The following is a 26,645-nucleotide window of genomic DNA, read 5'->3' as shown; positions in this document are numbered from 1 at the left end:
TAATTTCATTTTTAATTCCAGAAACTTTAGTGAATTGTTCCATTTCTTCATTAGGAGTATCAAGTTCCATGATATGGAATCTAAGGTCTAGAGAAATAGACATCCCTATCAACCCACGTGCTTGATCTTAACTATTTTCCCATTTAGCTGCCTTATCTTCACCTTGAGGTTTGGTTTCTTGCCCTGAGGCTATTCTGTAAAGACCTTTACTTCTAAGTGAAGCCACAACGTAGGACCTCCATTAGAACTAGTTGGTGCTGTTAATAATAACCTGGCATGGTATTTCCATTTTAATAGAAACTAAAGCTGTAGATGCTAAAACTAAGTGTTCCAATGGAAAGATCTTGATAAATTAGGTTGATTAAAAAAAAAAAAAAAAGCTCTAAAAACAGCTTGCAGATGAAGAAATTATGGCTTTTTGAAGAAAAGTTATTGAAGATGCTGACGATGTGCGTGAATGTGTGGAAATGAATGATAATGTTATATTTAAAATAATCCCCCTCCCCCTTTCCAAACTTAATCTAATTAGCTCACTTAAAAAAAATAAAAAATTATGTGACACACTTTTATAAATAAGTGAAAGTCACTTTTACAATGGTACTTTATGAGCTACCCACTAAATTGTAACTTAAATAAAAGATTAAGAGACTTTAGAATTATAAGTGACTCACTTTTTATAATGGGGGAGAACACTTTTACATAAAGTAACTTTAAAACATAATTTACATGTGCTGTTTGAAAAAGTAACTCAAAAAAAAGAAAAACTTGAACTCAAGACCTCTATTCTCATAAAGTAACTTTGGACCCAGTGAGCTAGTTTGAAAAGTTAGTAATTTTTGGAAAAGAGGAAGGGGTGTTTTTTTTTTTTTAATCACTGAAGCTTTGGGGTGCATGCTTACTTGAAAAAGCTCTTTTTTGCCTACAAAACAAAAACCACAAAACCCAACATAGACATACAAAAAAAAAAACAAACCTTACGGCTTGAAGTTAGATTTAGCCGGAAACTAAATATTTTCGTCGATGTTTTCGGTTTCCCGAGATCGCCCTAAGGCGCGATGGAAAATAACATACGCATGAGAAGAATTCTTCCTTTCTGTTTTTGATTTTCCTAGATCATACAAAGTCATGGGGCAAAGAGCATACATAGAAATGAAAGGTATAGACCTAGTAATAAAAAAACATAAAGATAAATAAACTGAAATAAAGAGAGAGAAAATAAATAAAAACTGCAAATAGACATTGTATAGTACCTCCAAACCTTAAAAATGATGTAGCTAGGGCTACCAGAAACCTTTTCATGTGAAACGAAAGGGGTTCCTCACTAGAACAGATGCTCCTAACACAATAGAGTAGTCCTCTCAACCCGAAAGTAGTCAGAAACAGTAGATTTAGGAAATGACAGTCGGATGCAATTGTGTTGGCTTCAGATTTAGATCACCAATGGATGTGGCCCTCAAATAGCTCTGGTACCATGTAGGAATTTACGAGGTAAGTTCCTCAGATAGAACACCAAGGAAATTGCTCACAAATAGATCACAGATCAATACAGTAGTATTCTTGATGTGGTTAAAACCCTCAAAGAGGGAAACAGTCCACGGCCTGAGCCAACGTGGCCACTCAGGAAATTTATTAATAAAAGAATGAACATTTACATCAGCTTCTCTCATGAATGGTTACCCTAAAAATGACCCTACATGATAGAGATCATGGACCAATCGGATGGTAAGCCACAAATCGGGGGTTAGTAATACCGAGGAGAGAATGAACTGTCGGATCATTTCATGTCTAGAATGTATCGTAACCGTCAGATTGTAAGTTACAAAAGTACATAGTAAAGAAACACACTTTACCTAACTCTACACTAGACCAAGTTATACTTAACTATTTCCTATGTGCCGGAATATCCTAAAAAAGAGTAACAACAGGTAATAACTCTAACAAAAATTATGCGTAACAACAATAAGGACTCACACCAACACACCGATAAAGATTCATAGCAATAGTAAACTTACATAAATAAACTTAACACGCATTTAATCCAGTAGCACCTGGTCAGGAGAGTGGGTGCAACTCCCTAATCATGGCTATGGTGTGATCAAGGAATCAAGATATGCTTAGAAGATGAATCTATAATTAATAAAAAGAATAATCCAGTTATGATGTTACAAACTCAAAGTTAGAGTATTCTCTTGCAAACTTTATGGCTCTTAACAAAGTTGGATTTCACAGTCCACAACCCTACTTTATACAAATGATCAATGATATAGCTCCTAGAATTACAACATGGTCTACCCTTAATTCGATGGTGGTTTCCAAAATGAAACAAAATGTTAAAACATAGTAGTGTGTCAATCGAAGAGCTAATTCACCATTGCATCCAAAATTCATGGATAGCGTTACCACTTTGATAACGTCGTCCATTGAATCATGGTCTTGGTCATTCTCCCTTTAAATCTATAGAAATAACTGAATTATCAAGTCACTTTGGTAATAATCCCCTACGACTATGCTTCGTTAACCAATAGTCCATAGATACATGACGATAGGTATACCTGTGCACTTTAACATATCGATTAACCACTACTTGTGTGAAATGGATAAAGCAATAAGGTAAAAACAGTGAGTAAAAGTATGAAAATATAGCCACCAACAACTCCCCCCAACTGGCCTTATTGCATGTCCTCATGCAATTCGTCGCCTACGCAAGTCTAGTTTCAAGTTGTGATGGTCAGGTGAAGCTGTGCAAGATCATGTTTTACAAACATCTCTGTCCCTGGAGGTTTATACCCATCTGTTTGGATGACTTCTTTCCACCAATCTTTGCTTACCTCATAATATTAAGTGTATTGATCAGATGGAATCCAAATGATGGGAAATCAAATCCTCAAAACCATCCATCTGACCCCATGTGGCATGAAGTCACATCCAAAAAATGTACCAGGGTACCCTGTTTAGGGCTCAACTGAAATTTGGGGCCTCGAAAGGCTCATGTATCCTGACAGCTGATGACGAAAGAATCCACCTTTTTTGGCAGCTGTCAGGAGCCTCCTCCTGACAAGTGATTATCTATTTTTTGCATATATCATCACACCATTTTTGAGTTTCCAACACCTGTTCTTTCCATCCCTCCATTCCCAAAAGGGTTTCATGTCTGATATAAACATTCACATACTGACAATTCTCCATCCTGATGACAAGTGGCCTATTTACCTGACTTTCTTCAAAAGTGTCAAAATCATTTTTACATTGAACATGGTTGAGAGTGTATGAGGTAAAATCTCTAAGTTGAATATCTGCTACATATGGCACTGGGTTAAATGATTGATCATTGCCTACGAAGTAGTCATGCATGTACAATTCGCACATCCAATGTTGATCTAAATTGTTGTGCAATCTCATGATGCATAAAAAATGCATTGAATGTTCTATGTCATGACTAAGCTCCTAATAGATGCCCTCTAAAGAAAAGAATAGATATTGTTCATTGAGGAATAAGGCATAGTAATGACCCTGGGGATGGAAAGCCATTGCCTGTTGAGTTAAGGTAAACATTTCTTCCTTATCAATCTTTAGTAGCTTTACCTATTCTTATAGCCCCTCAATTTCCTTTTGCTACTTCTCCTACTTTCATTTTTCCTTTTCTAGTTGTTCTATGTAACCAGAAACTATTTTTTTAGCTTTCTCACAAGTTTTCCTCATTCCTTCCTGGTGTGCCTCTATAGGAATGGAACATCGTTGAAAGAGAGATGTTGTAGCTTGCCACTTCTAAATCTCTGTAGACATGAAATACTGTCATGCCTCAATCATATGAAAGAATGATTATTTCTTTGTAGTTGCTGAAGTCATTAGCCTATTTTTAGTCTGTGTTGCCACTGAAATAGTTTCGGGTTGGGGCTTCATAGTGTTTTTCTTATGCTTTCTCACTTTTCTTTGTAGGTGCCACATCTGTTTCCTCAATTTCATGACCTCCATTTTTAGGTGCATATTATCTCTAAATTATGCATCATATCATTCCTGAAGAGGGGATCTCCTTCTCGCAAATTTCTTAATAAATTCTTGTTTCATAGCTATGTCTTCCATAGGCCTCACAGCTAGTCTAGGGCCCAGCGGATTAACATTGATGAAATCATCAATCGGCTCTTGTTTGACTCTTATTTCTTTCATTTGTTTCTCAACATATGGAATAGTCCCACCATATATTTCTTTAGATCGCAATACCTCTACATCTTGCCTCTGCACTTCTGGATTCACTGCATGGTCTTATGTATCAGTTTCTTTGACACCCTTCTCTTGTAATTTCTCTACTCCCTGACCATCCTCCTCCACTTTTGGGAATGGTTCTTAACCCTTGTGGGTTTTTTACATCTGCAAAATATTCTCCATCTTTGTAGAAGTAGCCTCTAATCCTTCAATTTGCTTGATTCTTTCACCAATCGACACTATTGTTTTTAATGACCATATCAATAATGGTACCCTTAGATTTACCTTGATAAATTTTAGAATCATAGGAGAAGCTTCTTAATTCTCCATATGTCTATAGGAATGAGTTTTCCTTGCCCCTCTTTGAAAGGATGCAAGAAAAAGAGAATGAGTAATGATTTCATCAATTTATCTTCTCTCAATGCATGTTAACGTGAGACCTCCTCCCTCTTCTTCTATATCCACCAATTGTTCTATGCTCCCTTTTTCTCTTCCTACCTATGCTTTTTCCAAAATCATCCTTCTGCCCAGTACCCAACACTATTTCTTGTGGAGTGGTATGATCTTTGACCTTTGTTTCTCCCAAAAGTTCCACAGTCAATTGAACAGGTGGTGCTGGTTCTTGTGTGATAGCACCACCTAAATTTCCAATCATGGGTTCTTCAACTATTTGAACAGGTGGTGTTGGTTCTTGTATAACAGCACCATCTATATCCTCAACCAAGAGATTTTCAATTGTCTGTACTGGTGTAATGATTCTTGTGTAATAGTACCACCTACATTCTTCGTTAGAGGTTCTTCAATTCTTCGGACATGTGATGTTGGTTCTTTAACGCACCCATGGGTGATGATTTTTATCCTTGATTGTCAGTCGATGCTGGTTCTTGTGGAACAACTTCGACTGCACTCTCTTTTACCTCCATTACATCCATATTTGTTGGGCCAACAAGCGACGTTGGAACATCATCGTATGTGGCCTCTTCTTCCATTTCTACATCTTCTTCCTCTTCTCTTGTAGGCAACATGTCCACAATTTCTTCCTCCGCCAATTCGGTGAATTTTGACTAGGTCACAGAGGTCCGAGACAGAGCATGCATCATCAGTAATCTCACCAACACATGATTGGTAAGAACTTCTAATGGTTTTTGATATTGTCAGGTAGATTGCACAATTAAGTGTAGGCTTCTCCATAGGAGGTATGCCATGTTCAAAGCATGAACTTGTGCATGTCAAAACTGAAGGCATGCAAGAAGTTTGAAGTGATATTAAAATAATGTAGAAAAATGGACTTCACTGGTAACATACCTCGTTACAAAATATGCCACCTCACCCCATGGATATAGCAATGATTTATGGTCATACCCTCTTCCTTTGTAGACCACTATCTCCCTAGCCTACAAAAATAATTTTGGAAACTCTGGCAAAGGGGACTTCCGAGAGAACCATTTATGACCTCTTTGTTGTAATCCACTAACAATTGAAATAACTTCCTCTGTGACAGAAAACTCCAATCCACAAACTCTAGAGTGATTTCCTTCCAAGTTTAACACAAATTCCATTGTGATGACTTCATCAAATCCTTTCTATCAAAATATGCATGCCACCCTACATTCGAGAAAACTTGCCAAAGATTTGGATTGTGTCAAACCTGCTCTGTATTCTTTGGCTCGTGTCTCACATTTTGTCCACCCATTATGCAATGGCTTGTAACGACACTATGGACTAACAACATACCATCAGGAAGGATTGCTGCTAGGTAGATTTGCAGTGAGATCTTGTGATAGGGATGGAATGCAGTGAAAATTTGTCACAAGGATGGAGTGTAGTGAGAGTAAAAATCGAAAGGATAAGGAAAATTATGACGAATAATGGATAGTAATGGAAATAAATAATAGTAATTATTTATCAACATCAAAGAGGATTGTCCATTAGTAGAAGAGTACTAACATCAAGTCCCAACGCATATGCACATCATGGGAAATATGGTGGAGAATCATGCTTAGAAAAAGGCTTAATAAAATTAATAATGAGCCATCATTGTAGTACCTCCCCCCAACTAAATGGATGACCATCCGTGGTCATGTCCATTCATTTCATATGAATTATTTAATCAAATCCATAAAGTCTATCAGGGACATACCTAGGTTCCTTAACCTTGACCCAGTAACAACAGTGGGTAAGTGACATCAGGGGAGTAACAACATCCAGGGAGTAAAAGCACCACTTGAACACTTAGTCGAAATCACGATGGAGTAACAGGGGAGTAACAGCATTAGGGGAGTAACAACACCGAAATACTTAGATGAAATTGTGATAGAGTAACAACACCGAAATACTTAGGAAAAATTATCATTTCCATGGAGTAACATCACCAACAGAGTAACAACAACAAAGGAGTAATAGAACTAGTAAAGTACTTAGTCAAGATTACCATGGTCATAGTAACAACACTGGAGGAGTAACAACACTAGAGGAGTAATAGTGCTAGTGAGGTACTTGCAAGAAAAAGATTGATAGAGTAGTAACATCATTATATATATATGAATTCAGGGGTGTAGGGGAGGAATTCCCTACCTTAATAATTTCAAAACCAGATTTATCAAAGAGGTATTTGATAAAGGAGTCTCTTGAAGGTGGGCAATGATATAATTTGAGGTGATTTCCATTCATGATCAAAGGAGTATGTGCCTCATGAGATAAGTCTAAAAGTCCAATTATCAAACACTGTATCAACTTCATATGGTCCCATCCACCTGGACTAGAGTTTTCCTTTAAAATCCTTGAACTGAGAGTCATAAAGTATTGCCCAATACCCTCTTTGACACCTTTTTCTTAATGAATTTATCTAGCTACCAAACGAATTTCATCCAACTCATTCAGCTATTCTAGGTGGTGTTTCTGGGCTTCTAAAATATATAAACCTACTTCAAGGGTTGTCTTGAGAATCTTAATTTTTAATTCCACTGGAAACAAAGGGGATTTCCCATAGACAAGTTCATACAATGAAATCTCTGTTGTGCTCACCATGTTGTTCTATAAGCCCATAGTGCCACAGGAAGTTTTCAAGCCCAATTCTGGTGATGGCTTGCAACAGTCTTTGTAAGAATATTATCTAGTACATTGTTTGTGCTCTCGATTTGACCATTTTCCTAAGCGTGATATGGTGATGTTACCCTATGCTTGATTCCATATTTATTCAAAATTCATGCTATCAGATGTGATGTAAACTGTGCCCCTCCATCTAAAGCTATATCTCTATGAGCTCTATACCGTGCAAGAATTTCTTCAGTTAAAAAGTCCAAGACAAGCCATTCTATTGCTTTTGTAACATCCTTGGCCTCTACCCACTTTGTCATGTAATCCGTGCAAACTAGAATGTGAGTTTTCTATTGTGAAGGTGAACTAAATGGCCCAACAAAATCAATAGCGCATTTTTCAAACAGCTGAAGAGCTAGTTGAGGCCGTAATGGCATTTCATTTTCCTGACTAGGCTGACCCATCTATTGGAAACTATCACACCCTCTCATGTATTTCCTTGCACCAAGAAAAATAGAAGGCCAATGGTATCACATTTGCAACACCTTATGACTTGTCCGCTTGTCTATAAAATATCCCCCATAGGGGACATCATGAGAAGCTCTCAGAACATCATAGATGTCATCTCCACTTATTCAGTGCCGAATTTGCTGATCAGATCCTGTATATAAGAGATATCACTCTATACATGAATAACAAGCACTGTAATGGATAATCCTTCATTGTTCTCTATAAGACAAGTGTTGAGGCACTTTTCCTATAGAAAGAAAGTTAGCAATATCTACATACCACAAAATGTGAGTAGAAATTAAAAAAATATGTTCATCTAGGAGACTATCTTCTATAGGTGTACCTTCATCACTAGTATCCATCCTAGAGAAGAAATCTATGACTACTTTATCCTTTCTTGATTTGTCTACAATGGTAATATCAAATTCTTGAATTACTAGCAACCATCATGTAACATGACTAGGGGTTATTTGTTTGTTCATCAGATACCTGATATTTGTATGATTAGTGTTCACGAAATTAGGATATCCTATGTTTTAGTGCCAAAATTTATTAACAACATAAATAACAGCCAAGAAATCCTTTTTAGTTACCGTATAATTTAATTCACCAGTGGTCAAATTCTTGCTGACATAGTAAATTTCTTATGACCTCTTGTCCTCCTGTTACCCCAAAAGTGCCCCTACTATTGCTTGAGAAGCATTAGTAGAGATGTGGAATGGGAGCCTCCAATCAGGACTACATAATATTAGAGCTTTGCAAACTAGTTCTTTGATTTCTACAAAAGCTGGTTCACATTCATTTGTCCACACAAATTCTGCATCTTTAGGAAACAATTGAAAAAGCAGGAATGTTATTTAAAAAAAAATTCTATGAAATGCATATAATAGCCCAATAGAGTTGCGTATCTATGTCAGTGTATCACGTGTAGGAAATTTTAAAATTACCTCTACCTTTGCAGGATCAACTTGAATTCCTGTAGCTAAAAGCAAGTGTCCCAAAACTATCCCTTCCTTCATCATCATATGGAATTTGACTGTTCTTAGAGAAACGTGTGTCTGCCTACATATTTCAAGTACTTTCTCTAAGTTTTCCAAAGATTCTGTAAAGGAATACCCATATGGGGTGAAGTCATCCATGTAAATCTCAACGCCGTCATTAACTAAATTAGAGAAAAATCCTAATATTTCCCTTTGAAAAGTAGCAGGTGCATTATAGAGGCCAAATGGATGGACTCAGTAGGTGAAGGTTCCCCAAGGGAATATGAAGGTAGTTTTTTCCTGATCCTTAGGAGCTATTTTTATCTAGTTGTGTCCACTAAATCCATTGAAAAAGGAGAAAAGGTCCTTCCAGTCTAATGTATTAAGAACTTGGTCAATAAAGGGTAAGGGAAAATGGTGTTTCTGAGTTACTTTGTTTAGTTCCTATAATCAACACAATTCTTCCACTTGCCATTCTTCTTGGGAACAATGACCAGTGGCAAAATCCATGGACTTTCCAATATCAGATAAATAAAGACCACATCTAATAGCTTTTGCAATTCATATTTGACAGTGTTTCTTAAGGTAGGATTAATTCTTCGTTGTGGTTGTCGAATAGGTCAACATTCCTCTTTAATGTATATATGATGATTACATAGATCAACATGGACGCCTTTCATGTTGGTGTACTCATGGGAAAGAGATTATTTATGCTACAAAAAGACTTTTAACAGTTGTTCAGATTGGGAGTGTTAAAGGTCAGGATTAATATTCAATGTTTTCGCCAGTTCGATTTCCACAGGAACACTATTATGAGGCACAATTTTAGGAATATTTTCTATTTTTGTTTCTGGTTGGATATCTTCCTGAATATTGCGGCTCATGACAATTTCTAATAGTTGAGTAGTTGAATCAGAAATAGAGTCAGGATCGCTGAGAAAGGTGCTAATGGCATCGTCCTCTGTTTCATCTTTAAAACAGAGAGCCTTGCTGATGGTGAGGATGAGTCTAATTTCATCATCTTCAGATTTAGGCTCTTTGACAGGTAGATACTTTTGAATCAAGGTAAATTCGAGTTTATTTGATGAAGTTGGTTCTATAGGGGGGTAAAGGATAAGGTTATTTATAACTTCCCCATTGGATATTACGATGTTTCCAGACTGACATCCAATGTAAGCATATGTGGTTTTGAGCTAAGGTCTTCCTAAAATCAAAGGGTGCCCACCTACTAGGGATTGAGTATTTAGAACCAGAAGGTCAACGGGGTACTTCCATGAATCTACTGAAATAATGATATCTTCCAACATCCCTACTGGTCTAATAGTAGAGCAATCTGCCAATTCTAGGACAGTGGGAGTTGGTTTAAGGTTCCATAGACCCAAGGTAATTAGTGTAACAGAAGTTATAACATTAATCACTACCCCCAAATTTACCAGTACATTTGGGATATCCACCCCATTAATCTGCACCGCCAGAATTGGATTCCAAGGATCCCTGTATTTGATAGGTATAGATTTCTCAAGGATTATATCTGATAATTTTCTTGTGACATGAATAGTAAGTGGGTCTTTTGGTTTTCTACCAGATCTCTTAGAATATTATTCTTTAATTGTCTTAGCATAAATTGGTACATCCTTCATAGCATGAAGTAATGGAATTTTGATGAATCAATTCTGCAATTCTCTCAAAAAGTTGAATTCAGGTTGAGGACTTTGTTTGCTCAAAGATAGTCTTTCAAGATAGGGTGGACCAGTCTAACACACTCTAGCAGCAATGGTTTCTGTAGGGGTTTTTTACTTTATATGAATTTTTTTTTCCTCTTCCCCTATGGTTCTATTTTCTATTTTTGAGACTTCATCATCAGTATTCTCAACAATTATAGGTGAAGTCTGACTATTGACCAGCCAACCAGATCAAAGACTTAATTCATTACATTCTATAGTGGCAATACTATATGTAGGGAGGTTGAGTGTCCCAACCTATTAAGCCCCTCTATTATTAGGATTCGGATTGGGTTGGATAGGAAATTGAGGATGAAGAGGAGGACCATCTCAAAGTTGTAGCTACTATTGTGGCACAGTTTGGGAAAATTTTCCTAAAGGAGGAGGAGGAGGTCTAGGCCAGTTATGGAACGATGAAGAATTCTGACTAGATTGAGGATACCAGGGTTTGCATGGCATTGGATACTAGTATGACTATGACTAAGAGGGTGAAAAAGCTATAAACTATTGACCAAAATTCATATTATTAAAATACTAAGACAGGTCTTGAGGCATACCTTGATTCATACTCACCAACCATGGTTGCCATAAAATAGAGTTGTTATGCTTCGGCATTTCTCCTCTGATAAACTACCTTTAATCCAAGAAGAGATGGGAAAGTGCTCATGGAATGACTTTTTTCACATATAGCGCAAGCCTCCATGGAATTTAATGAACATTCCTTCAACGGGTGCTTCTTCCTGCATTGAGGGAAAAAAATAGACAGAGCCTTCTCTGCTTCTATATTATTTTTCTTCGCCTACAACATGTCTAGCTACGATGACAATGTACTCAAGGTATTGGTTCTTAGATTATCGAGTAGATTCCCAATTTCAGCCTTTGTAACTCCATCGTTGGATGTTTTGAGAGTTTGGATTCCTTCCTCTGTCTCACAACCCCCCATGAGCACTTGATGCATAATTCATAGATGGTATCCAATTCCTCCTTTGATATATCTCCTTTCAAAACTACATTTAATAGCTCCAGATATTCCTCCCTCAGTGCCTTGAGAAAAATTATCTTCATGATATACTTGTCTAGGTCATTGTGGACGGATTTGTGCAAGCTATGTTGAAAACGTTCCACAAAATATTTCATATTCTCATCCTCTTTCTACATGATCTTAAAAAATTCTTCCTTTACATCCCGAGATTTTCATTAATCCTGATATTTCTTAAGAAAAATTGTCTTCATATCTTCCCATGTAGTAATCAATTTTCCTCCCAAACCCATAAACCATCTCAAAGTTGTGCCCTTCAAAGTGGCAGGAAATATCTTCAATTTCTAAGCATTAGAAATGTAATCATACCGCCGAAAAACAATGTTGAATTTGAAAAGTAATGTGTTCGGATCCTCAGAGGTAAGACCATGGAAACTGGATAGTGTTGTTAAGGGAATAAGCTTCATAAGTCTAACACCTGTGATATCTCCAATTGGAAATTCAATTGAAGAAGTTGTAGGAGCCATGAATATCTGCTAATGCTCACTTGGAATTTCAACAGCTTCTGGTTCTAGCTATTCTATAATAGGTGATGGAAGTTTTTTAACAACACTCCCTTGATCCAATGGTGCCAAACATTCCTTAAATTCTTCTTCCTCTGAACTTCCAATAGGAAACTCCTGAGATCCTCTGCTTGCTACTTCTTCTTCCCCAAATTGTACTTCTTCTCTTGGAGGTGGTTATGGTTGTGAAACTAATTTCCCTTTAGATCGCACATGAGATCTTACCTTAGATGCATCTTGTGACGATTATCTAGACTCATCCCTTGAGATAATCCCATGGATGTGACTTTTCCTGCCCAAAAAGACCTCGTTTCTTTTGAGGGGTCTCCCTCTGCCCCCTTTATTGGTGTCTTTGTTCATACAATTAGGAAATAAAATGGAAACATTCAAACAAATTAAAATATCAATACTTTCGAAGGATAATAACTCCATTCCCCAAGACAAGAGAGTGGCCACTAAAAGAAAACAAAAGAAAATAAGAAAATCACAGAAATCAAGCTTAGGACTTGAAACCGGGTGAAAATTAAAAATTCCCTTCCAACGATGAGAGAACAATACTCATGAAAACAAAACAAAACAATCTAAAGCTCCAAACATGGAGCAAGGTGATAAAAAATACTTCCTTCCCCAGGATGAGAGAACAACCCTACAAAAACAAGAAAAGAAGAGAACCAAACAACCAAATGATCTAATGCTCAAGACCTAGAGCAAGGTGTAAATTTCCTTCCCTGGGATGAGAGATCAATGATATGGTCAATGCTGGTTGTACTTTTTCACCTTTGATAACCTCCTCGGAAATGGTGCAAAAATGTTGGTGTTCAAGTATTAATCATGTAATTTACCCAAACCACATTTAATTGTCAACCCAGGGCTCTACAACTCAATTCAAGGCTATCGTGCATTGTATGTGTAGGCCACAATTTCCCTACCCAACAATGAACATTAACTATACATTCATCAATGTGTAACTGCAAGCAATACTCTAACAGTAAATAAGAGTAAAAACAGGTAATAATTGTAACATGAATTATGAGTAACAACAATAAGGAATCACAGCAACACACTGATAAACATTCACAACAATAATAAACCGATAGAAATAAACCTAAAAGACATCTAATCTATTAGCACCTGGTCAAGAGAGTGGGCCCAATTCCCTGATCAGAGGTGTGACAAGATCAAGGAATCACAATATGCTCAGAAGATAAATTTATCATTAATAAAATAGTACAACTGTGTTGTTACAAACTCGAAGTTAGAGTGTTCTCTTGCAAAATTTACACCTAGTAACAGTGTTGGATTTCACAACCGACAACTCTACTTTATAGAAATTATCTATGATACAACTCCTAGAAATATGGCACTATCTGTCGTTAATTACACGGTGGTTTCCAGAATGAAACAAAATATTAAAATATAATAGTGTGTCAATCAAAGAGTTGATTCGTGTTGCATCCAAAATTCAAGAATAGCACTGCCAATTTGATAACATCATTCATTGTATCACTGTCCTTGTCATTCTCCATTAAATATGTAGAAATAACTGAATTACCAAGTCACTTTGGTAACAATCCCATACGACTATGCTTCATTGACCAATAATCCATAGAGACATGACGAGAGTTATACCTGTGCACTTTAAGATAACAATTAACTAATATTGACATGAAATTGCTAAAAGAATAGGGTAAAAAGGGCGAGTAAAAGTGTGAAAATCTTGCCACCAACAGAGGAAAAGGAGCCAATATTGACCTGATCAATAAGGAAGATATTAAATTCGCTCATTACATCATAGTAGGGAAGATGATGAGACACTTTTCCAAAAATGAATGTACTTTGGACACCATTTCGGTTCTGTAACACTGTTGCAAAGGAATTTTGCTAAACTAGTACACCTTCCCACTCAACGAAATCTTTGAGGATTGTGAAGACCTATACAACAGAAGCACCAACTTTATCTTCACATTTTTTCTCATGACATTGGCAATGTAGAAGTGGCGTCTGCCAAGAGGTAGGGAGATTGCACCAATCCGAGAAGACCAAACCGTGCCACTGAGTTAAGATCCCTGGAGGACATTAGGAGACCTAAGTAATAAAGAGGTCTATGAGGCAGCCTTCACTGACTGGTATTCAACGATTCTTGCCACAATGATAGAGGCAAAGAGGATCCCCAGAGTGTTGTTGGATGAGTTTTCAAAAGATGTTTGCTTCTGGGTCACCCATGGACATAATTATATAAGGCCACAGTGTCTCTAGCCAGAGACATTTCAGATGAGGCCACAACAATTTTATTTTGTCGATGCAGTGTTCCAAACTGAAGTTGGCTCATTGCAAAGGGTTGCATGTGAGATTATGGAGGGCCGATAGAAGTACATGTTTGGAGCCATCCAACCACAACCATCATCAAGAGAAGCACCAAGGAGGAACAAGAAGAGAGACCGAAAATGAGCTACATCCCATGGTTTCCCAAATGCAGAAACAAATGTCTTTGCTCAAGCAGACAATTGCAAGTTTCGAGGGATCCTCAGGTAAGAGCACCTAGTCTATCACTTTTCAAGGGTTCACATTGTTCAGTCTAATTGTCACTAACCTGCTCTCTGTAGAAATCCCTCACATCGGCCCTCATGCACAACCTAAACCAATCATACCTAAGCCAAAATAGTGAAGAGGAGCGAAAAATCCCCCTGCCAAGAAGCCTAATATAGCCCTTGTAGTCCAAATTGTTGACCTCATTGGCGAGGCAACTCAATCATTGTCTTCCTCACTTGTAATTGAAGAAAATCCCCCATCCACATCTACAGTTTCACCTAGGTCGCGGGATCCATTGTCTCATACTCCCTACACCTCTGCAACCCTATTAGAAACCATCCCCCTCGGGTACCCGAGTGGCCACAAAATAAATGGAAGTCAACTTAGTAGAGTGGTACACCGGGTCACTCGAGGATAAAAACACTCAAACCTCCTCAGTGGTATCCTTTCTCCTAGGGCCAGGTGCACTTATAGGAAAGGATTTGATTGCATGCACATTGTAGTCTATGGAAATTGAACCCTACCAACCCACTTTTCATATAAATTTCTCTCTCATCCTAGACCCCATTATTATTGATCTCACCCCTTGGTTCACCATAACTTCCTAGACAACCACTTTGCCCCGTTCCCACTCCGAAAAATCCATCACAAATGCCTACCGCTTCATAGTAACTTCCCAGATCTAAACACCATATAGACAGAGACTCTCCAACACTGGTCGTCCTTGTAGTTGTTTGGATTCATCCATCAAGCTACGCAATGAGAAAAGAGAATACATGATGACTTCATCCAAGAGAATCAACAACAAAACAACAATTGTAGGTGCTCACAGAGGAAAGTGATCAACTTAGACAGGTAAACCAGGACCCCTAGTCATGAGTAAACCAAGTCACTGATAAGCTTCAAGCTAATTATTTGGGGTTTTTGCAGTAGTATTGTGCCTACTGGAAATGGTGATAGATGAATGACTTACTTAACGCAGTTGAATCCTAAAAAAAAAATATGAAATCTTTCAGCTCTTTGGTCAATAGCTTCTGACCTTATTATCGAATCTAGCGAAGATTTTTCATCCTACATAAATGTCAACTATTGTGACCACATTCAAGAAGCATACTTGGGCTTTCTAGCCACAAAACCTGAGCTAAAGAAGAACTCTGAAAGAGTCAAATCAGTGTTGCCTAATCCAACTGTGAGCTACACCAAGGAAATTGACCAAGATCTCACCATCGCTATCATAATAAAGTAGTCCCTTACTAAATCCCTCGCTGATAGATACACCTTAATGGGTCGTGTACATGATTGGTGAGGCAACCTAGCTCAAAATAATTAATCAGTGTAGCCTCTTCATGATCATTTACAAAAATACAAAGCGGGCAACAAAATTTGCACGAACTGAGTTCGACTAGAGCAGATTGATGAAGAGATCGCCTTCAACGAGGCCCGAATCTAGCAAATAGAGGAAGAATTTGTGAAGACCAAAAAAAAGATTCTTGACCTCCAGCCACTGGTCCACCATTATGTTCTTTCTCTACATAGCCGCAACAACATTGAAGTGCAGAGGAGAACACTACATAGCGGTAGTGCAGATCATCCAACCTCCACTGTGGCAGATGATTTCATTAAAATGGTTGACTCCATTATGACTACATGGTAAGAAACGCTCAATTATTACACCCCTTTCTCGTAAGAAATGACCATGATTGTCCCTGAATTGGGGCCTTCATTTGGAAGACTAGCATTCGATCGAAAAAGGAGGCCAGCATGTAGTAGAAGTAGCTAAAGAAGTAGCCCTGCAGAAGGAAGGATTAGCACAATAGCAGGGAGGAATAGAGAAAACATCAGTAGGACTAGAGACTGGACGCACAATGTTCGAGATATATTGACTTGGCGAGAAGTCAAAGAACTGTGTTCGGGGCCTATTAGGACCTTCGTTTTAAATTTTGAAGTTTTGTGGGAACCAAGGTAGAGAACAGGTGGCCAGAGAAATGGTTAGGTTGCAAAGATGACAGTCAGGGATGGAAGCAAGGACATACAAAAAATAGGCAGTTGTGGCAAGGTGGCAAGAGAAAACTAAAACAACCAAGTGGACAAGAGGGAGGGAAGAAAGTAGTTGAGGGCAAGGGAAGTCAAACAGAACTGGTGGTGGGGACAACAGAAGAAAATATAAAAGAAGAATACAACAAGGGAAAGGGGTTGGTATCTCATACAAGTCAAGAGTTTGGAAGAACAGGGTCTCGAGGACCTGAGCAATTAGAAAAGGGCCAAATCTAGACTCGGCTAGAGGTCTGGCACATCCTATGTTTATGTCATCCCATGTATTTGATGAAAGGCTTTCTCCCTTATGCATTTGTATTGAACCTTCCTTACGTTGATGTTAATGAATGAATGGAGCAATTTGGATGTTATATTATGGTTATGTGTATTGTTCTAATTTATGGACTTGCTCAAAATTTTAATTAATGGGTGTTTGCCTGATGAATATAGTGATTGTATTACTATGATGTGGTGATGAATGATCTCATTAAGCTATTGATGGTTTATGCTTGGATCTCCATTGATACCCCCTCCAACCCTTCCTATATTCGCTCGTGGCACACCTCGAGTGAGTCTCCTTACCCCTTGGGTAAGGTGAAAATAGCGGTGTTGTCCTAGACTATAATGGAGCCTTCTTCGCTTTGTGTGCCTGAACCCAGGGTCTCTTCCCTCATAACATTTTTGTGCCAACATAAACTCTATACCATCTATGTAAATTCTCAGTTTCCTCCAGGCCTCTCGAAAAAATTCATATCACATTCACATACCATAAGTTAGCACTTTTGACTACCTTGGGCCTATGTATGTGATTTTGTATGGGAGTGTTATTTTCTCATGCCTTATCTATATCTACATATCTTCTACATGAATCTCTCCCTCTCTAGTAGATCTAAAACACTCTCGATGGTTTCATATCTTCATCTCATCTAATTTACTATGCATACAACCATAAGCTCTATAGGTGTGATATTATGTGTATAACCTATGCTAGCTATGTTGATATAATAGCTAGAGGATTTGCACCATTTGTAGCTTCCTATGGGGCATCCTAAGTTTGAGCACCTACTCACCTCTACTCCTTTATTACCTCTTATACTTGAGCTTTCCATATATCAACTACATACTCTTATTATAACTCACCCCATAGCCTTTAAGCCCTTGCTAGAAGCCATATGAGCTTGGTTTTTACTGTAAGCCACCACTAAATGTAATCATCATTCTTTCAAAATATTCCCCACTATTACCACATGATGGAATCTATGTTATGTCTCATTTCCAGTTTGGTTGATCATTTGAAAAAACTAGTAAGATATCATTGGCTTGGTCAACTTCTACCTAAGCAACTACTTGATACCACGTCGGCTCATCGAACAACGTGAGCTAGCTTGCTTTATGAATTATTCAATATTTGGAGTGAACTATGCTTTATGTATTATTCGGGATTTAGAGTGAACTATTCAACAGATTCCCACACCTAACAAACACGTTCACCAATTTTATTGTTTTTCGCCACGCCTAATGCTCCATGTTTTATGCATTAAATTGTTTATTTTTGTCTTTTTACACACTCCCATTTACACCAAGTCACCTCCCTCAGTGAGTATGGTTCAAGTACAAGTATGGTAACTTGGATTGAGTCATGGGTGCATCAGGCATGAATTTTATTCTTTTATTTGAATCAATGTTTGAAGTCACTAGTCATTTGGTTCAATTTGTAGCTGAACATATGTGATATGAAAAATGGGTAGATGAATGAATTTGCATTGTATGTTGCTCATTTTAACTTATTTGTAAATTCATGTGAGATTGATTGCATAATGTGTTATAGATCTATTTTTCAAGCACGTTTCTTATCCTCCTCTCTTTTGTAAACATATTAACATATCTGCTTTATATTGCATAGGCATGTCTACATTTGTTCATCATTTTTCTCATTTAAGAAAAAATCCATGTCACATATGATTACTCTTATGGATTCCAAACATCATGCATTTGATTTGGTATTACTCTAAAATTAAAAAAATATGGTCTAGCATTTTGGCTTTCTTAAGTGGTATCATTTTTGAGGCATTTTTCTCACTCCGCTGAGACTAAATTCATAGGTTTTTTAGACGGATGTATGTGTAAGGCAATTCTTCTTTTTTATTCTGGCATTCAAGCCACATTACCTTTTTTTATTTTTGGGTTATCTTTATGGATCAATCTACAAGGTATCATTAGTTAAATTATGTTTCCTACGTTATAGTAGAACATTATAAATATATTTGTAATGTTCTTTCTCTGTAGGTCAATTTTAATTAGATTCAAAATTTCTCCAAATTTTTGTTGTGGTCGTGAAAATTGAACTCACATATGCTTGTTGGGTGTACCAAAAAACATTAAGGGGGTTTTGAGGTCTAAAATGGGCCTCCTAAGGAAATTATAAAATAATAGTGGAAATAATAAAATAATATTATATTACATCATCAAATTTTAGAGGGAAAAAAGAAAAAAATATTTTATCAACTTGTATTTTCAACCTATCTCTCTATGTGTTTACACAAATTTCATGTAGAAACAGTCGTTGGATGTAGAATGTGATTCCTTATCCAAGGAGTACCCATGTTGCATACTTTCGATGGACCTTGGTACACGAAAAATTAGAAATACATGAAAAACATGATTGCAATCATGTTTCTTCATGTATTTCTCATATTTCATGTACCAATGTCCATTAAAAATATTAAACATGGGTACTGCTTCAACGAGGAATTAAATTTTTCATCCAACGAGTACTACTACTCAGAATTTGAGTAAAATGTTAGGGAGATAAGTTGAAAATATGAGTTGAAAAAATAGTTTTATTATTTTATTACTTGTTAAATTTTTTACCTTTTTACTGCAAAAATGGTGAATCATCCCCCATGGTTGGCATCATCATCTTCAATCCTATTGGATCTTATAAAGTTTATTTTGGGAGGCCCATTCTAAACCTCAAAATTCCCCTAATGAGAGTTTCAAGGATGTTGAGAATGTAGTTGTAGGTATTTTGTGTGAAGTGGTGAGATTAATATAGTTTATAACAGGGTCAATGATGAATTCAAAGGTAGAAGAAAAAAATTTCATCCTTCTTCCATAGGAAGTACTGCTTGCTTCACTTGATGCTTTTGGTAAGGTTGACTTATACTCTTTAGAATTTCATAACCTTTCATGTTAGTTGTGCAACCTAGGGAATCTTATGGGTTACAATTTTATCTTTTCTTTTCATGTGTGGTTGGTGGAAACAATCTTCTATTTCTTTTAGTAACACCCTCCCCCCCTGCACAACCCCCCCCCCCCCCCATTGATTTCTTGATCTATAAAATAGTTTTTTAATTTAAGTAATATGTAAGTCCCAGGAAAAGGTTAAAATAAGGATGAAATTTTCTACAAGAATGCAGAACCTCTTATTAAAGCAATGCTTACATTTCAATCTATCGTTATGCTAAGTTGCCTTATATCAATGTGAGACTCTTCTTTGACTTTTACAATTCATAATTGTAAGTTATTCACATCATTTTATAGATTTAATCCTTCGTACATGTAGAGTATAGAGCAGTTTGGTTTATTATTCTAAGAATGCAGTCTTATAGGGAGCTTAAACTTAAGGAGATGGTGTTACACTCTAAATGGAAATGAAATGACATGATGTTAGGGTATGTCAACCAAATATTATTCCTTTCAACTCGTAAAAATTTAACCAACATCAAAAGCCACCTAAGTCTCTAGTTTAGATTTATTAAAAAAAAATTGTGTTAACTCAAAGCTAAAATAAATTGTGTCACACAGAGAGTTCTATCCATTTTCATATTCCATTGATGTAGCCATTAGATGGTAAAAGAAATTTGGAGCAACTATAAGAAATATGACTTTGTTTACACTCAAATAGACTCTGTTTTCGTTAGTGGTAATTAAATTAATGAATTAATCAAGTTTGAAGAAGGCTAAGATAAGATCTCAAGCCTTAGCTAAAGTGACTTTGGCTACTATTTTGTAAATTGCACTTGTGATTAGTTGAGGAGGAAAATGAAGGCTGGAGTAAGATTTATGAGGCATGTATTTTTATTATTTTATAAATTTATATGGAATTGATTCTCTAAGCCTGAGTAAAGAGAATGATAAGCTACAAATCACAGATACTAAAATATGCAAGCAATGCAAATTTTTATGCTTGGGAATTGTTTGGTACTATTTTCCATGCAATTCACATCTATTGAAGTGTTGCTGACCAATTATGTCTTGCAACTCAAAGGAGTCTATAATACCTTGAATTTTCTAAGTACTTTGAATTCAATAATGGCATAAAGATAGCTGGGGGGAATCCTTCTCCACTGCTTATACTACCATTTATGATCTTGGGCTCTTATGTTAGAAAACATCAATCCCCTTTGATCATTCAGAAATATGCAAATATCCCAAGCCATTAGAGGAACTCAGGCTTTGACCTCCTTGTGTTTGCACCAAATAAAACTTCTAATTCTGAGGAATTTCTCTAGCATTTTATAAGATGATTGAGAAGAGAAAAGAAAATAACAATTATAGGGACTTTCTCTAGTATTTTATAGGTTTCTTGAGAAGGAAAAGTTGAGGAATACTAAATGTTCTTGTTGCATGTACTCTATTAGTGTCTTCAACCTTACCCAACAAATAAAACATGGAGCTACCTCCATGCTTGAATTATTTATCCAATCGGGCCATTATCCACTTCTTATGATCAACAAGAGAGAGTTATGTATAAAAGGGGATACCCAAATGATGAATGATCCCTCTATAATTTATAATATTCTATTTATGATCCAACCAATTAAGGGGTTCATCTTGAACAAAAAGGAAAATATTTGTTTCGTTCTCACAAAATCTACTGTTAACAGATTTTTCTGTGTCCAGGAAAATATTAATACCTTCCATAATATACTTAGTCAATTTAGCAGTTAAATCCAAGTCACTTGTGAAATGAACATTGAGAATTTGGTTGTCATTAGGGAAAGTAATTTCGTTTGACTTTCACGTGTACTCTAGTAGCCTCCAATAACTAACCTAGAGCATCTACTATGATCACATACAAATGAAGAAGAGACAAAAACCTAGCTGAATAAATTATGGTGAGTATTATGAATAAAGTTGTATAGATTAACTTTCAAGAGGAAAATATATGAAAGTTTAAATATAAATTTCAGGCCATAGACAAGCTCATAGTGTGTGAAGGATACAAAAAAGGATCATACTTCTATCAAAACAATTATAATATTTAAAGCAGGTTTGACCTTTTTGATCTCTATGGCATGATTCTTGGATCTAGTTTCAAGATATTTAACTAAGATGACCTGGATAGATTCAAAAAGGCACAAAAATAGCACCATTTTCAATCAGTGTCAACTAATTTTCAAATTCCATTGTGGAACAGTGGTAGCAATCTTAGCCTTTTCAATCATAGGTTTCTCAAACACTGTTAGAACACCAGCAACATCGTCGAGTACCAAGGACTATAGCTCCCAAAACTACTCTAGCATCAATAATTGTGCATCAAGTGAATGAAATAGGGAGTGGGCAATCAAATTGGCAACCACTAGAATGGGTTGTGAATCCTAAACTAGGTGTCTTTCATTTAGAGGTTGTGAAGGATGGTGAAGTATTAGATTAGATAAATTTGGATAAGCAAAGGCACACATTTAGGAGACAGGTTTTTATTTATGATTTTGTGTTGGATCATCCATTTGTCTCTTGACAACATGTTTTCCTTGTGCAACATAGAAACGTCATGTTTGCATACTCCACGAGAGAAGGTTACTTGGTAGCTAACTAAATTTTAATTGATTTTGTATGAAGATCAAAACTACAACTCAATAAGAAGGAACAATATGCTTTTGCTGTAAGGCCTAGTTTGGTCAGAGTTATTTCTTGGACTATTCACTGTACCCCTTAATTGTGGATTGGTTACTAGCCCAATATAATATTCTCTCCCAAGAACCTGTACACTCAATTTCAAGCTTTTGGTATAGTGTGCGAATTTCATGTGGGTATACATATTTTTTATCCTAGACTCTTGTGGCCCTCAGTACAACACCATGGTGCTCTAAAAGTGCTTCCTTTGGTTTGTGGTTTACCTTTGGATTACCTAGGCTGAGTTAAAATGAGTGCTCTTTTGTTTCTCTTTGTGAGTGCTTATTAATTTGATATTTCCCTTAATATGTATATTTTCTTCAACTTCCTGCAGTGTATATTTTTTTGTTCATTGGATGGGAACTTCTTTCTTTATTTTCTCAAGTAATTTAGAGCCATGCAGTTAATAAACCCATATTTATTTTGTTTAGAAAATATATCGGTTTTTGCAATCTTAAATTTGTAACGAAGCATTGCTTATATGTGCAACATCTACATGAGTGATCTGGGCTCAATGCATGACAATTTTGTTGCAAATGAGCATATGGTAAAGGATAACCCTGGAGAACTTTAAATAGGATAGTCTCTGTGTTTTGTTGCATTGTCCAGAGGTTATATCTTGAGAAAGAAATACAACTTCCATTTTGGCTATGTAACAACTTTATCCACAGTTCACCCTTTCAGATCCTCTAGATCCTTCTAATGAGGATGTGGTTGTGGCATATATTACTATTTTGAACCATTTTGGGGCAAGAAAAATATACTTGGTGCCAAAAAACATTAAGGATTTAGGAGCATTTTTTGTTGTTGGTAAAGAGGAGGAGTCCAAAGTTGAAAGGCCTTCCAAGCGACCACAGAAAGAGAGAGGTTCTTTTAAGGATCAACATGGTGAAGAGTAAGTGGATGTAGTTGGAATATTAGATGGTGCAGATGTTAGAATTGAGCTTGGGCCCATCGAGGTAAGGGAAGGTACTCTTGTTGGAAAGTGCGAGTCTCTTATGCAGGTTACAGTGATAAGGTACTCTTGTTGGAAAATATGAGTCTCTTATGCAGGTTATAGTGATAGCTAAACGCCAGGACGAGGCTATGCCAAAGGAAGAGAGTGATGCACCAAAAGGGGTCACTCACAAGTTACTACATGTAATCATGTCAACTTGATTACAGGTAATGATACATTTGACAAAGAATTATTTAAATTTAGGGAAAGATTTCTTCTAATTGTTTTTGTTGTGTTTCAAACACTGAGATAAATTACATTTACTAGTTCCTTAACATGTATTAATAATATTAATATTAATATTAAATTATCAAAATAGTATTAATTTTAAATTATAATATAAATAGATATTTAATTATATATATAATTTTTTTATTAATACTAGTCTAGTTTTAAAGTTAGAATCGTTTATATTTTTAGTACTATATTTTTATGTACTAAATTCAACAGTTAAAAAAGAAAAGAAAAGAAAGACTATTTTTTTTCTTAGCCTCTTTCTCTTTTACTCTATTAATCTGACCTAGTCTATATATCTTCCAAAACACTCCTAATATAGTTGCATACTTACATTACACGATTTAACAAAAAACAATTACACTAGCCTGCACCAATTAACCCAGATTTAGGGTTGGATTCTTCTTTTTTTCTTTTCCGGCTACATTAGATGTAGTGGAACAATTTCCTAGTCTTCTTCTGCCAGCTTACCTTCCTTTTGTTGTTTCTCTTCACCCCCATCCGTAGGAGCCATCAACTTGACGGCCTCAATCAAAGCCGGCCTGAACTCAACAGCCACAGTCCCTCTCAAAGTTTCCAAATTTGACAGACGTCACTCCATAGATTCAACGTTTATTTGCAGCGTTCCTGCCTTGTTCTATAGGAGACTAATTTTCTGGTTGATAAGCACTAATTGAGCCTAGACCTCGGAGGGCCACATTCCCCCTGTGTGGTAAGTAAAGTCAGTACATATTTTGTGGAAGTCATGAAAAATTCTAAATATTTTGCAAATTCTTCCTTCTCAAAGACGGGTGATTGAGCCATGACGAAACCAATTCCACAATATACTTTGCTTGCATGCGACTTGATATACTGGTAACAACATATTTATGATTGAACGCCTCGTATCACCCAAGCGCTACTTCGAGTTCTTTGATGCGATCTCCAAAGTCTATGTCATTAACTACTCTACACAGGCGTACGACCAAACATTTGAATTTTGAATTTAATTCGCTACACATTCCTACCTTTTCCATTATAAATATGTACCTTTTCCATTACAAATATGGAAGAACTCGACTCTCTCAATTTTTTTTACTTGAAGATTTATTTTATGTAGGATGGAGGAAAGAGCTTGTATTCTCTTAAGTTTTTTCACTTACCAGATGAAAATCAAAGGATCTCCATAAATTTATAAATGTCATACTCTTTAAAGATCTACCTTTCTAACCAGACTAAAAAAATTTCTTGATTATTTGTAGAGATCTACCCTTTCAACAAAACTAAAAATTTTGCTTGATTATTTGCAGTTTTTGCCAAGCCCAGTACATATTAGATATATTGAATTTGTATTTATTCAGTGGAGCACAAGATAACCCCTCCCACTTCCACTTTCCTATATATTATTAATAATATTAATATTCGCCCACATTATATTTAATATTCAATTATATTCTCCTAATTAAAACTTTAATTGCATTAAATATTCTATTTAAAGTCTCCATAGTATTAATATAAGAAAAATTGTTATACTGATAAATATAATTTAGTATTAATATTAATCTCTTGTTTTGAATATTAGAATATTAGAAAATTATGTTCATATATTAATCAACATATATGAACCACATTTTCTAATGTAGTTGTGACATATATCGACCAAATTTACTAATATAGTTGTGCTAGTTGTGAAATTGTTTAAAATCTCTTTTTTTAATCAAATATAAATCTAAATTGGAGTTTTCTTATTATATTGTTTGTTGGAGAAGGCTTCAAATACACTGGACAAGGCAGAGTCTCATTCATGTACATGAGAGAGATACATCAAAGGGTGATCTAGGTGTGGCTACTTGTTTGCATTTTTAAAAGGGATTTTTTGATGTGTCGATTATATGCATGAGTGGCATGTCATACTGTAAACTATACATGTCATGCCACTATGAGGTGTTTTGATGTCGTGTGTGTGAAATTTTTAGCCCAGAAGGATTTACATTCAACTTTCTAAATGCTTCAGTTGGCATTAGATTTTTAGTTGGTACTTAGATTTTTTAACCTCCATAACAAAAATTCTTTGAAAGATAGTTTACAGGTCTAAGACTCCATAAGAACAAGATATATTTAGGAAAAGCTTTTAGATATTCAAAGTGTGGTGAAGAATTTTTTTCATTTACTTTAGGAAAATTTAAGGAGAACTATAGGAAGTTGTATCAAAGATTGCACAATAAGAAAGCTTCTATTTTGCATTACCAAATTTGTTAATTTATAAACAGAGCAGAACATTCTCAACCAAAACTTCGCCAACTACCTAGAGACACATACCTTCCACTAACTACCTGGAGACATTTATATTCTAGAAATGGTTTTCACTGCATGTTTAGAATAGTCATGATTATTCTAACACCTCCCCTTAAATATGGCCTCTATATTACCTTGCCTACTGACATATGTCTCAACTAGGCTTACAACATGATTTGGATTTTGTACAACTCGTAACTTCTAAAAATTTCAAATTTAGCCTTTCCAAGAGGCTTGGTGAATATTTCAGCCATATTTTAATCTATATTAAAATACATTATGTCAATTTATTTTGATTGTAATTTTTCTCTTACAAAATGATGTTGTGTTTCTATACAATTTTACCTTCATTATATATAGTATTTTTTTTCCAATTTGATGGTTCTTTGATTATCACATTTGATCACTTTATGTTCTTTTTGTTTATCTCCAACCTCTTCAAAAATACTTCTAAGCCATATTTATTTGCAGATTGCACTACCTAGTGCTCTATACTCATCTTCAATTGATAACAGAGAAACAAATAGGTTTTTCTTACTGCTCCATGATATTGCTTCTAATCCTATATTGAACACATATCTCGTTGAGGGCATGTAATCTACATGTCATGAATGTATATTGAAAAATAGGGGTCTGATACTTATTTGAGAATCTCCAAGAAGGTCTAATGCTCTCTCATAATATTTGCAA

At 36.0% G+C, this 26,645-nt stretch overlaps 1 pseudogene; it reads left to right on the top strand.

Moving 5' to 3' along the window:
• LOC149189278 (protein phosphatase 1 regulatory inhibitor subunit PPP1R8 homolog) overlaps positions 1 to 23,608 on the top strand; it is a 41,130-nt pseudogene extending 17,522 nt beyond the window's left edge.
• Positions 23,609 to 26,645: the final 3,037 nt, after the last annotated feature.

This window comes from Pinus tabuliformis, chromosome 3_1, assembly GCF_031772625.1.
Source record: "Pinus tabuliformis cultivar Carrire ecotype Pingquan chromosome 3_1, CPIR1, whole genome shotgun sequence".
Lineage (NCBI taxonomy): Eukaryota > Viridiplantae > Streptophyta > Pinopsida > Pinales > Pinaceae > Pinus > Pinus tabuliformis.
This window is presented reverse-complemented; position numbering and strand designations above follow the sequence as displayed.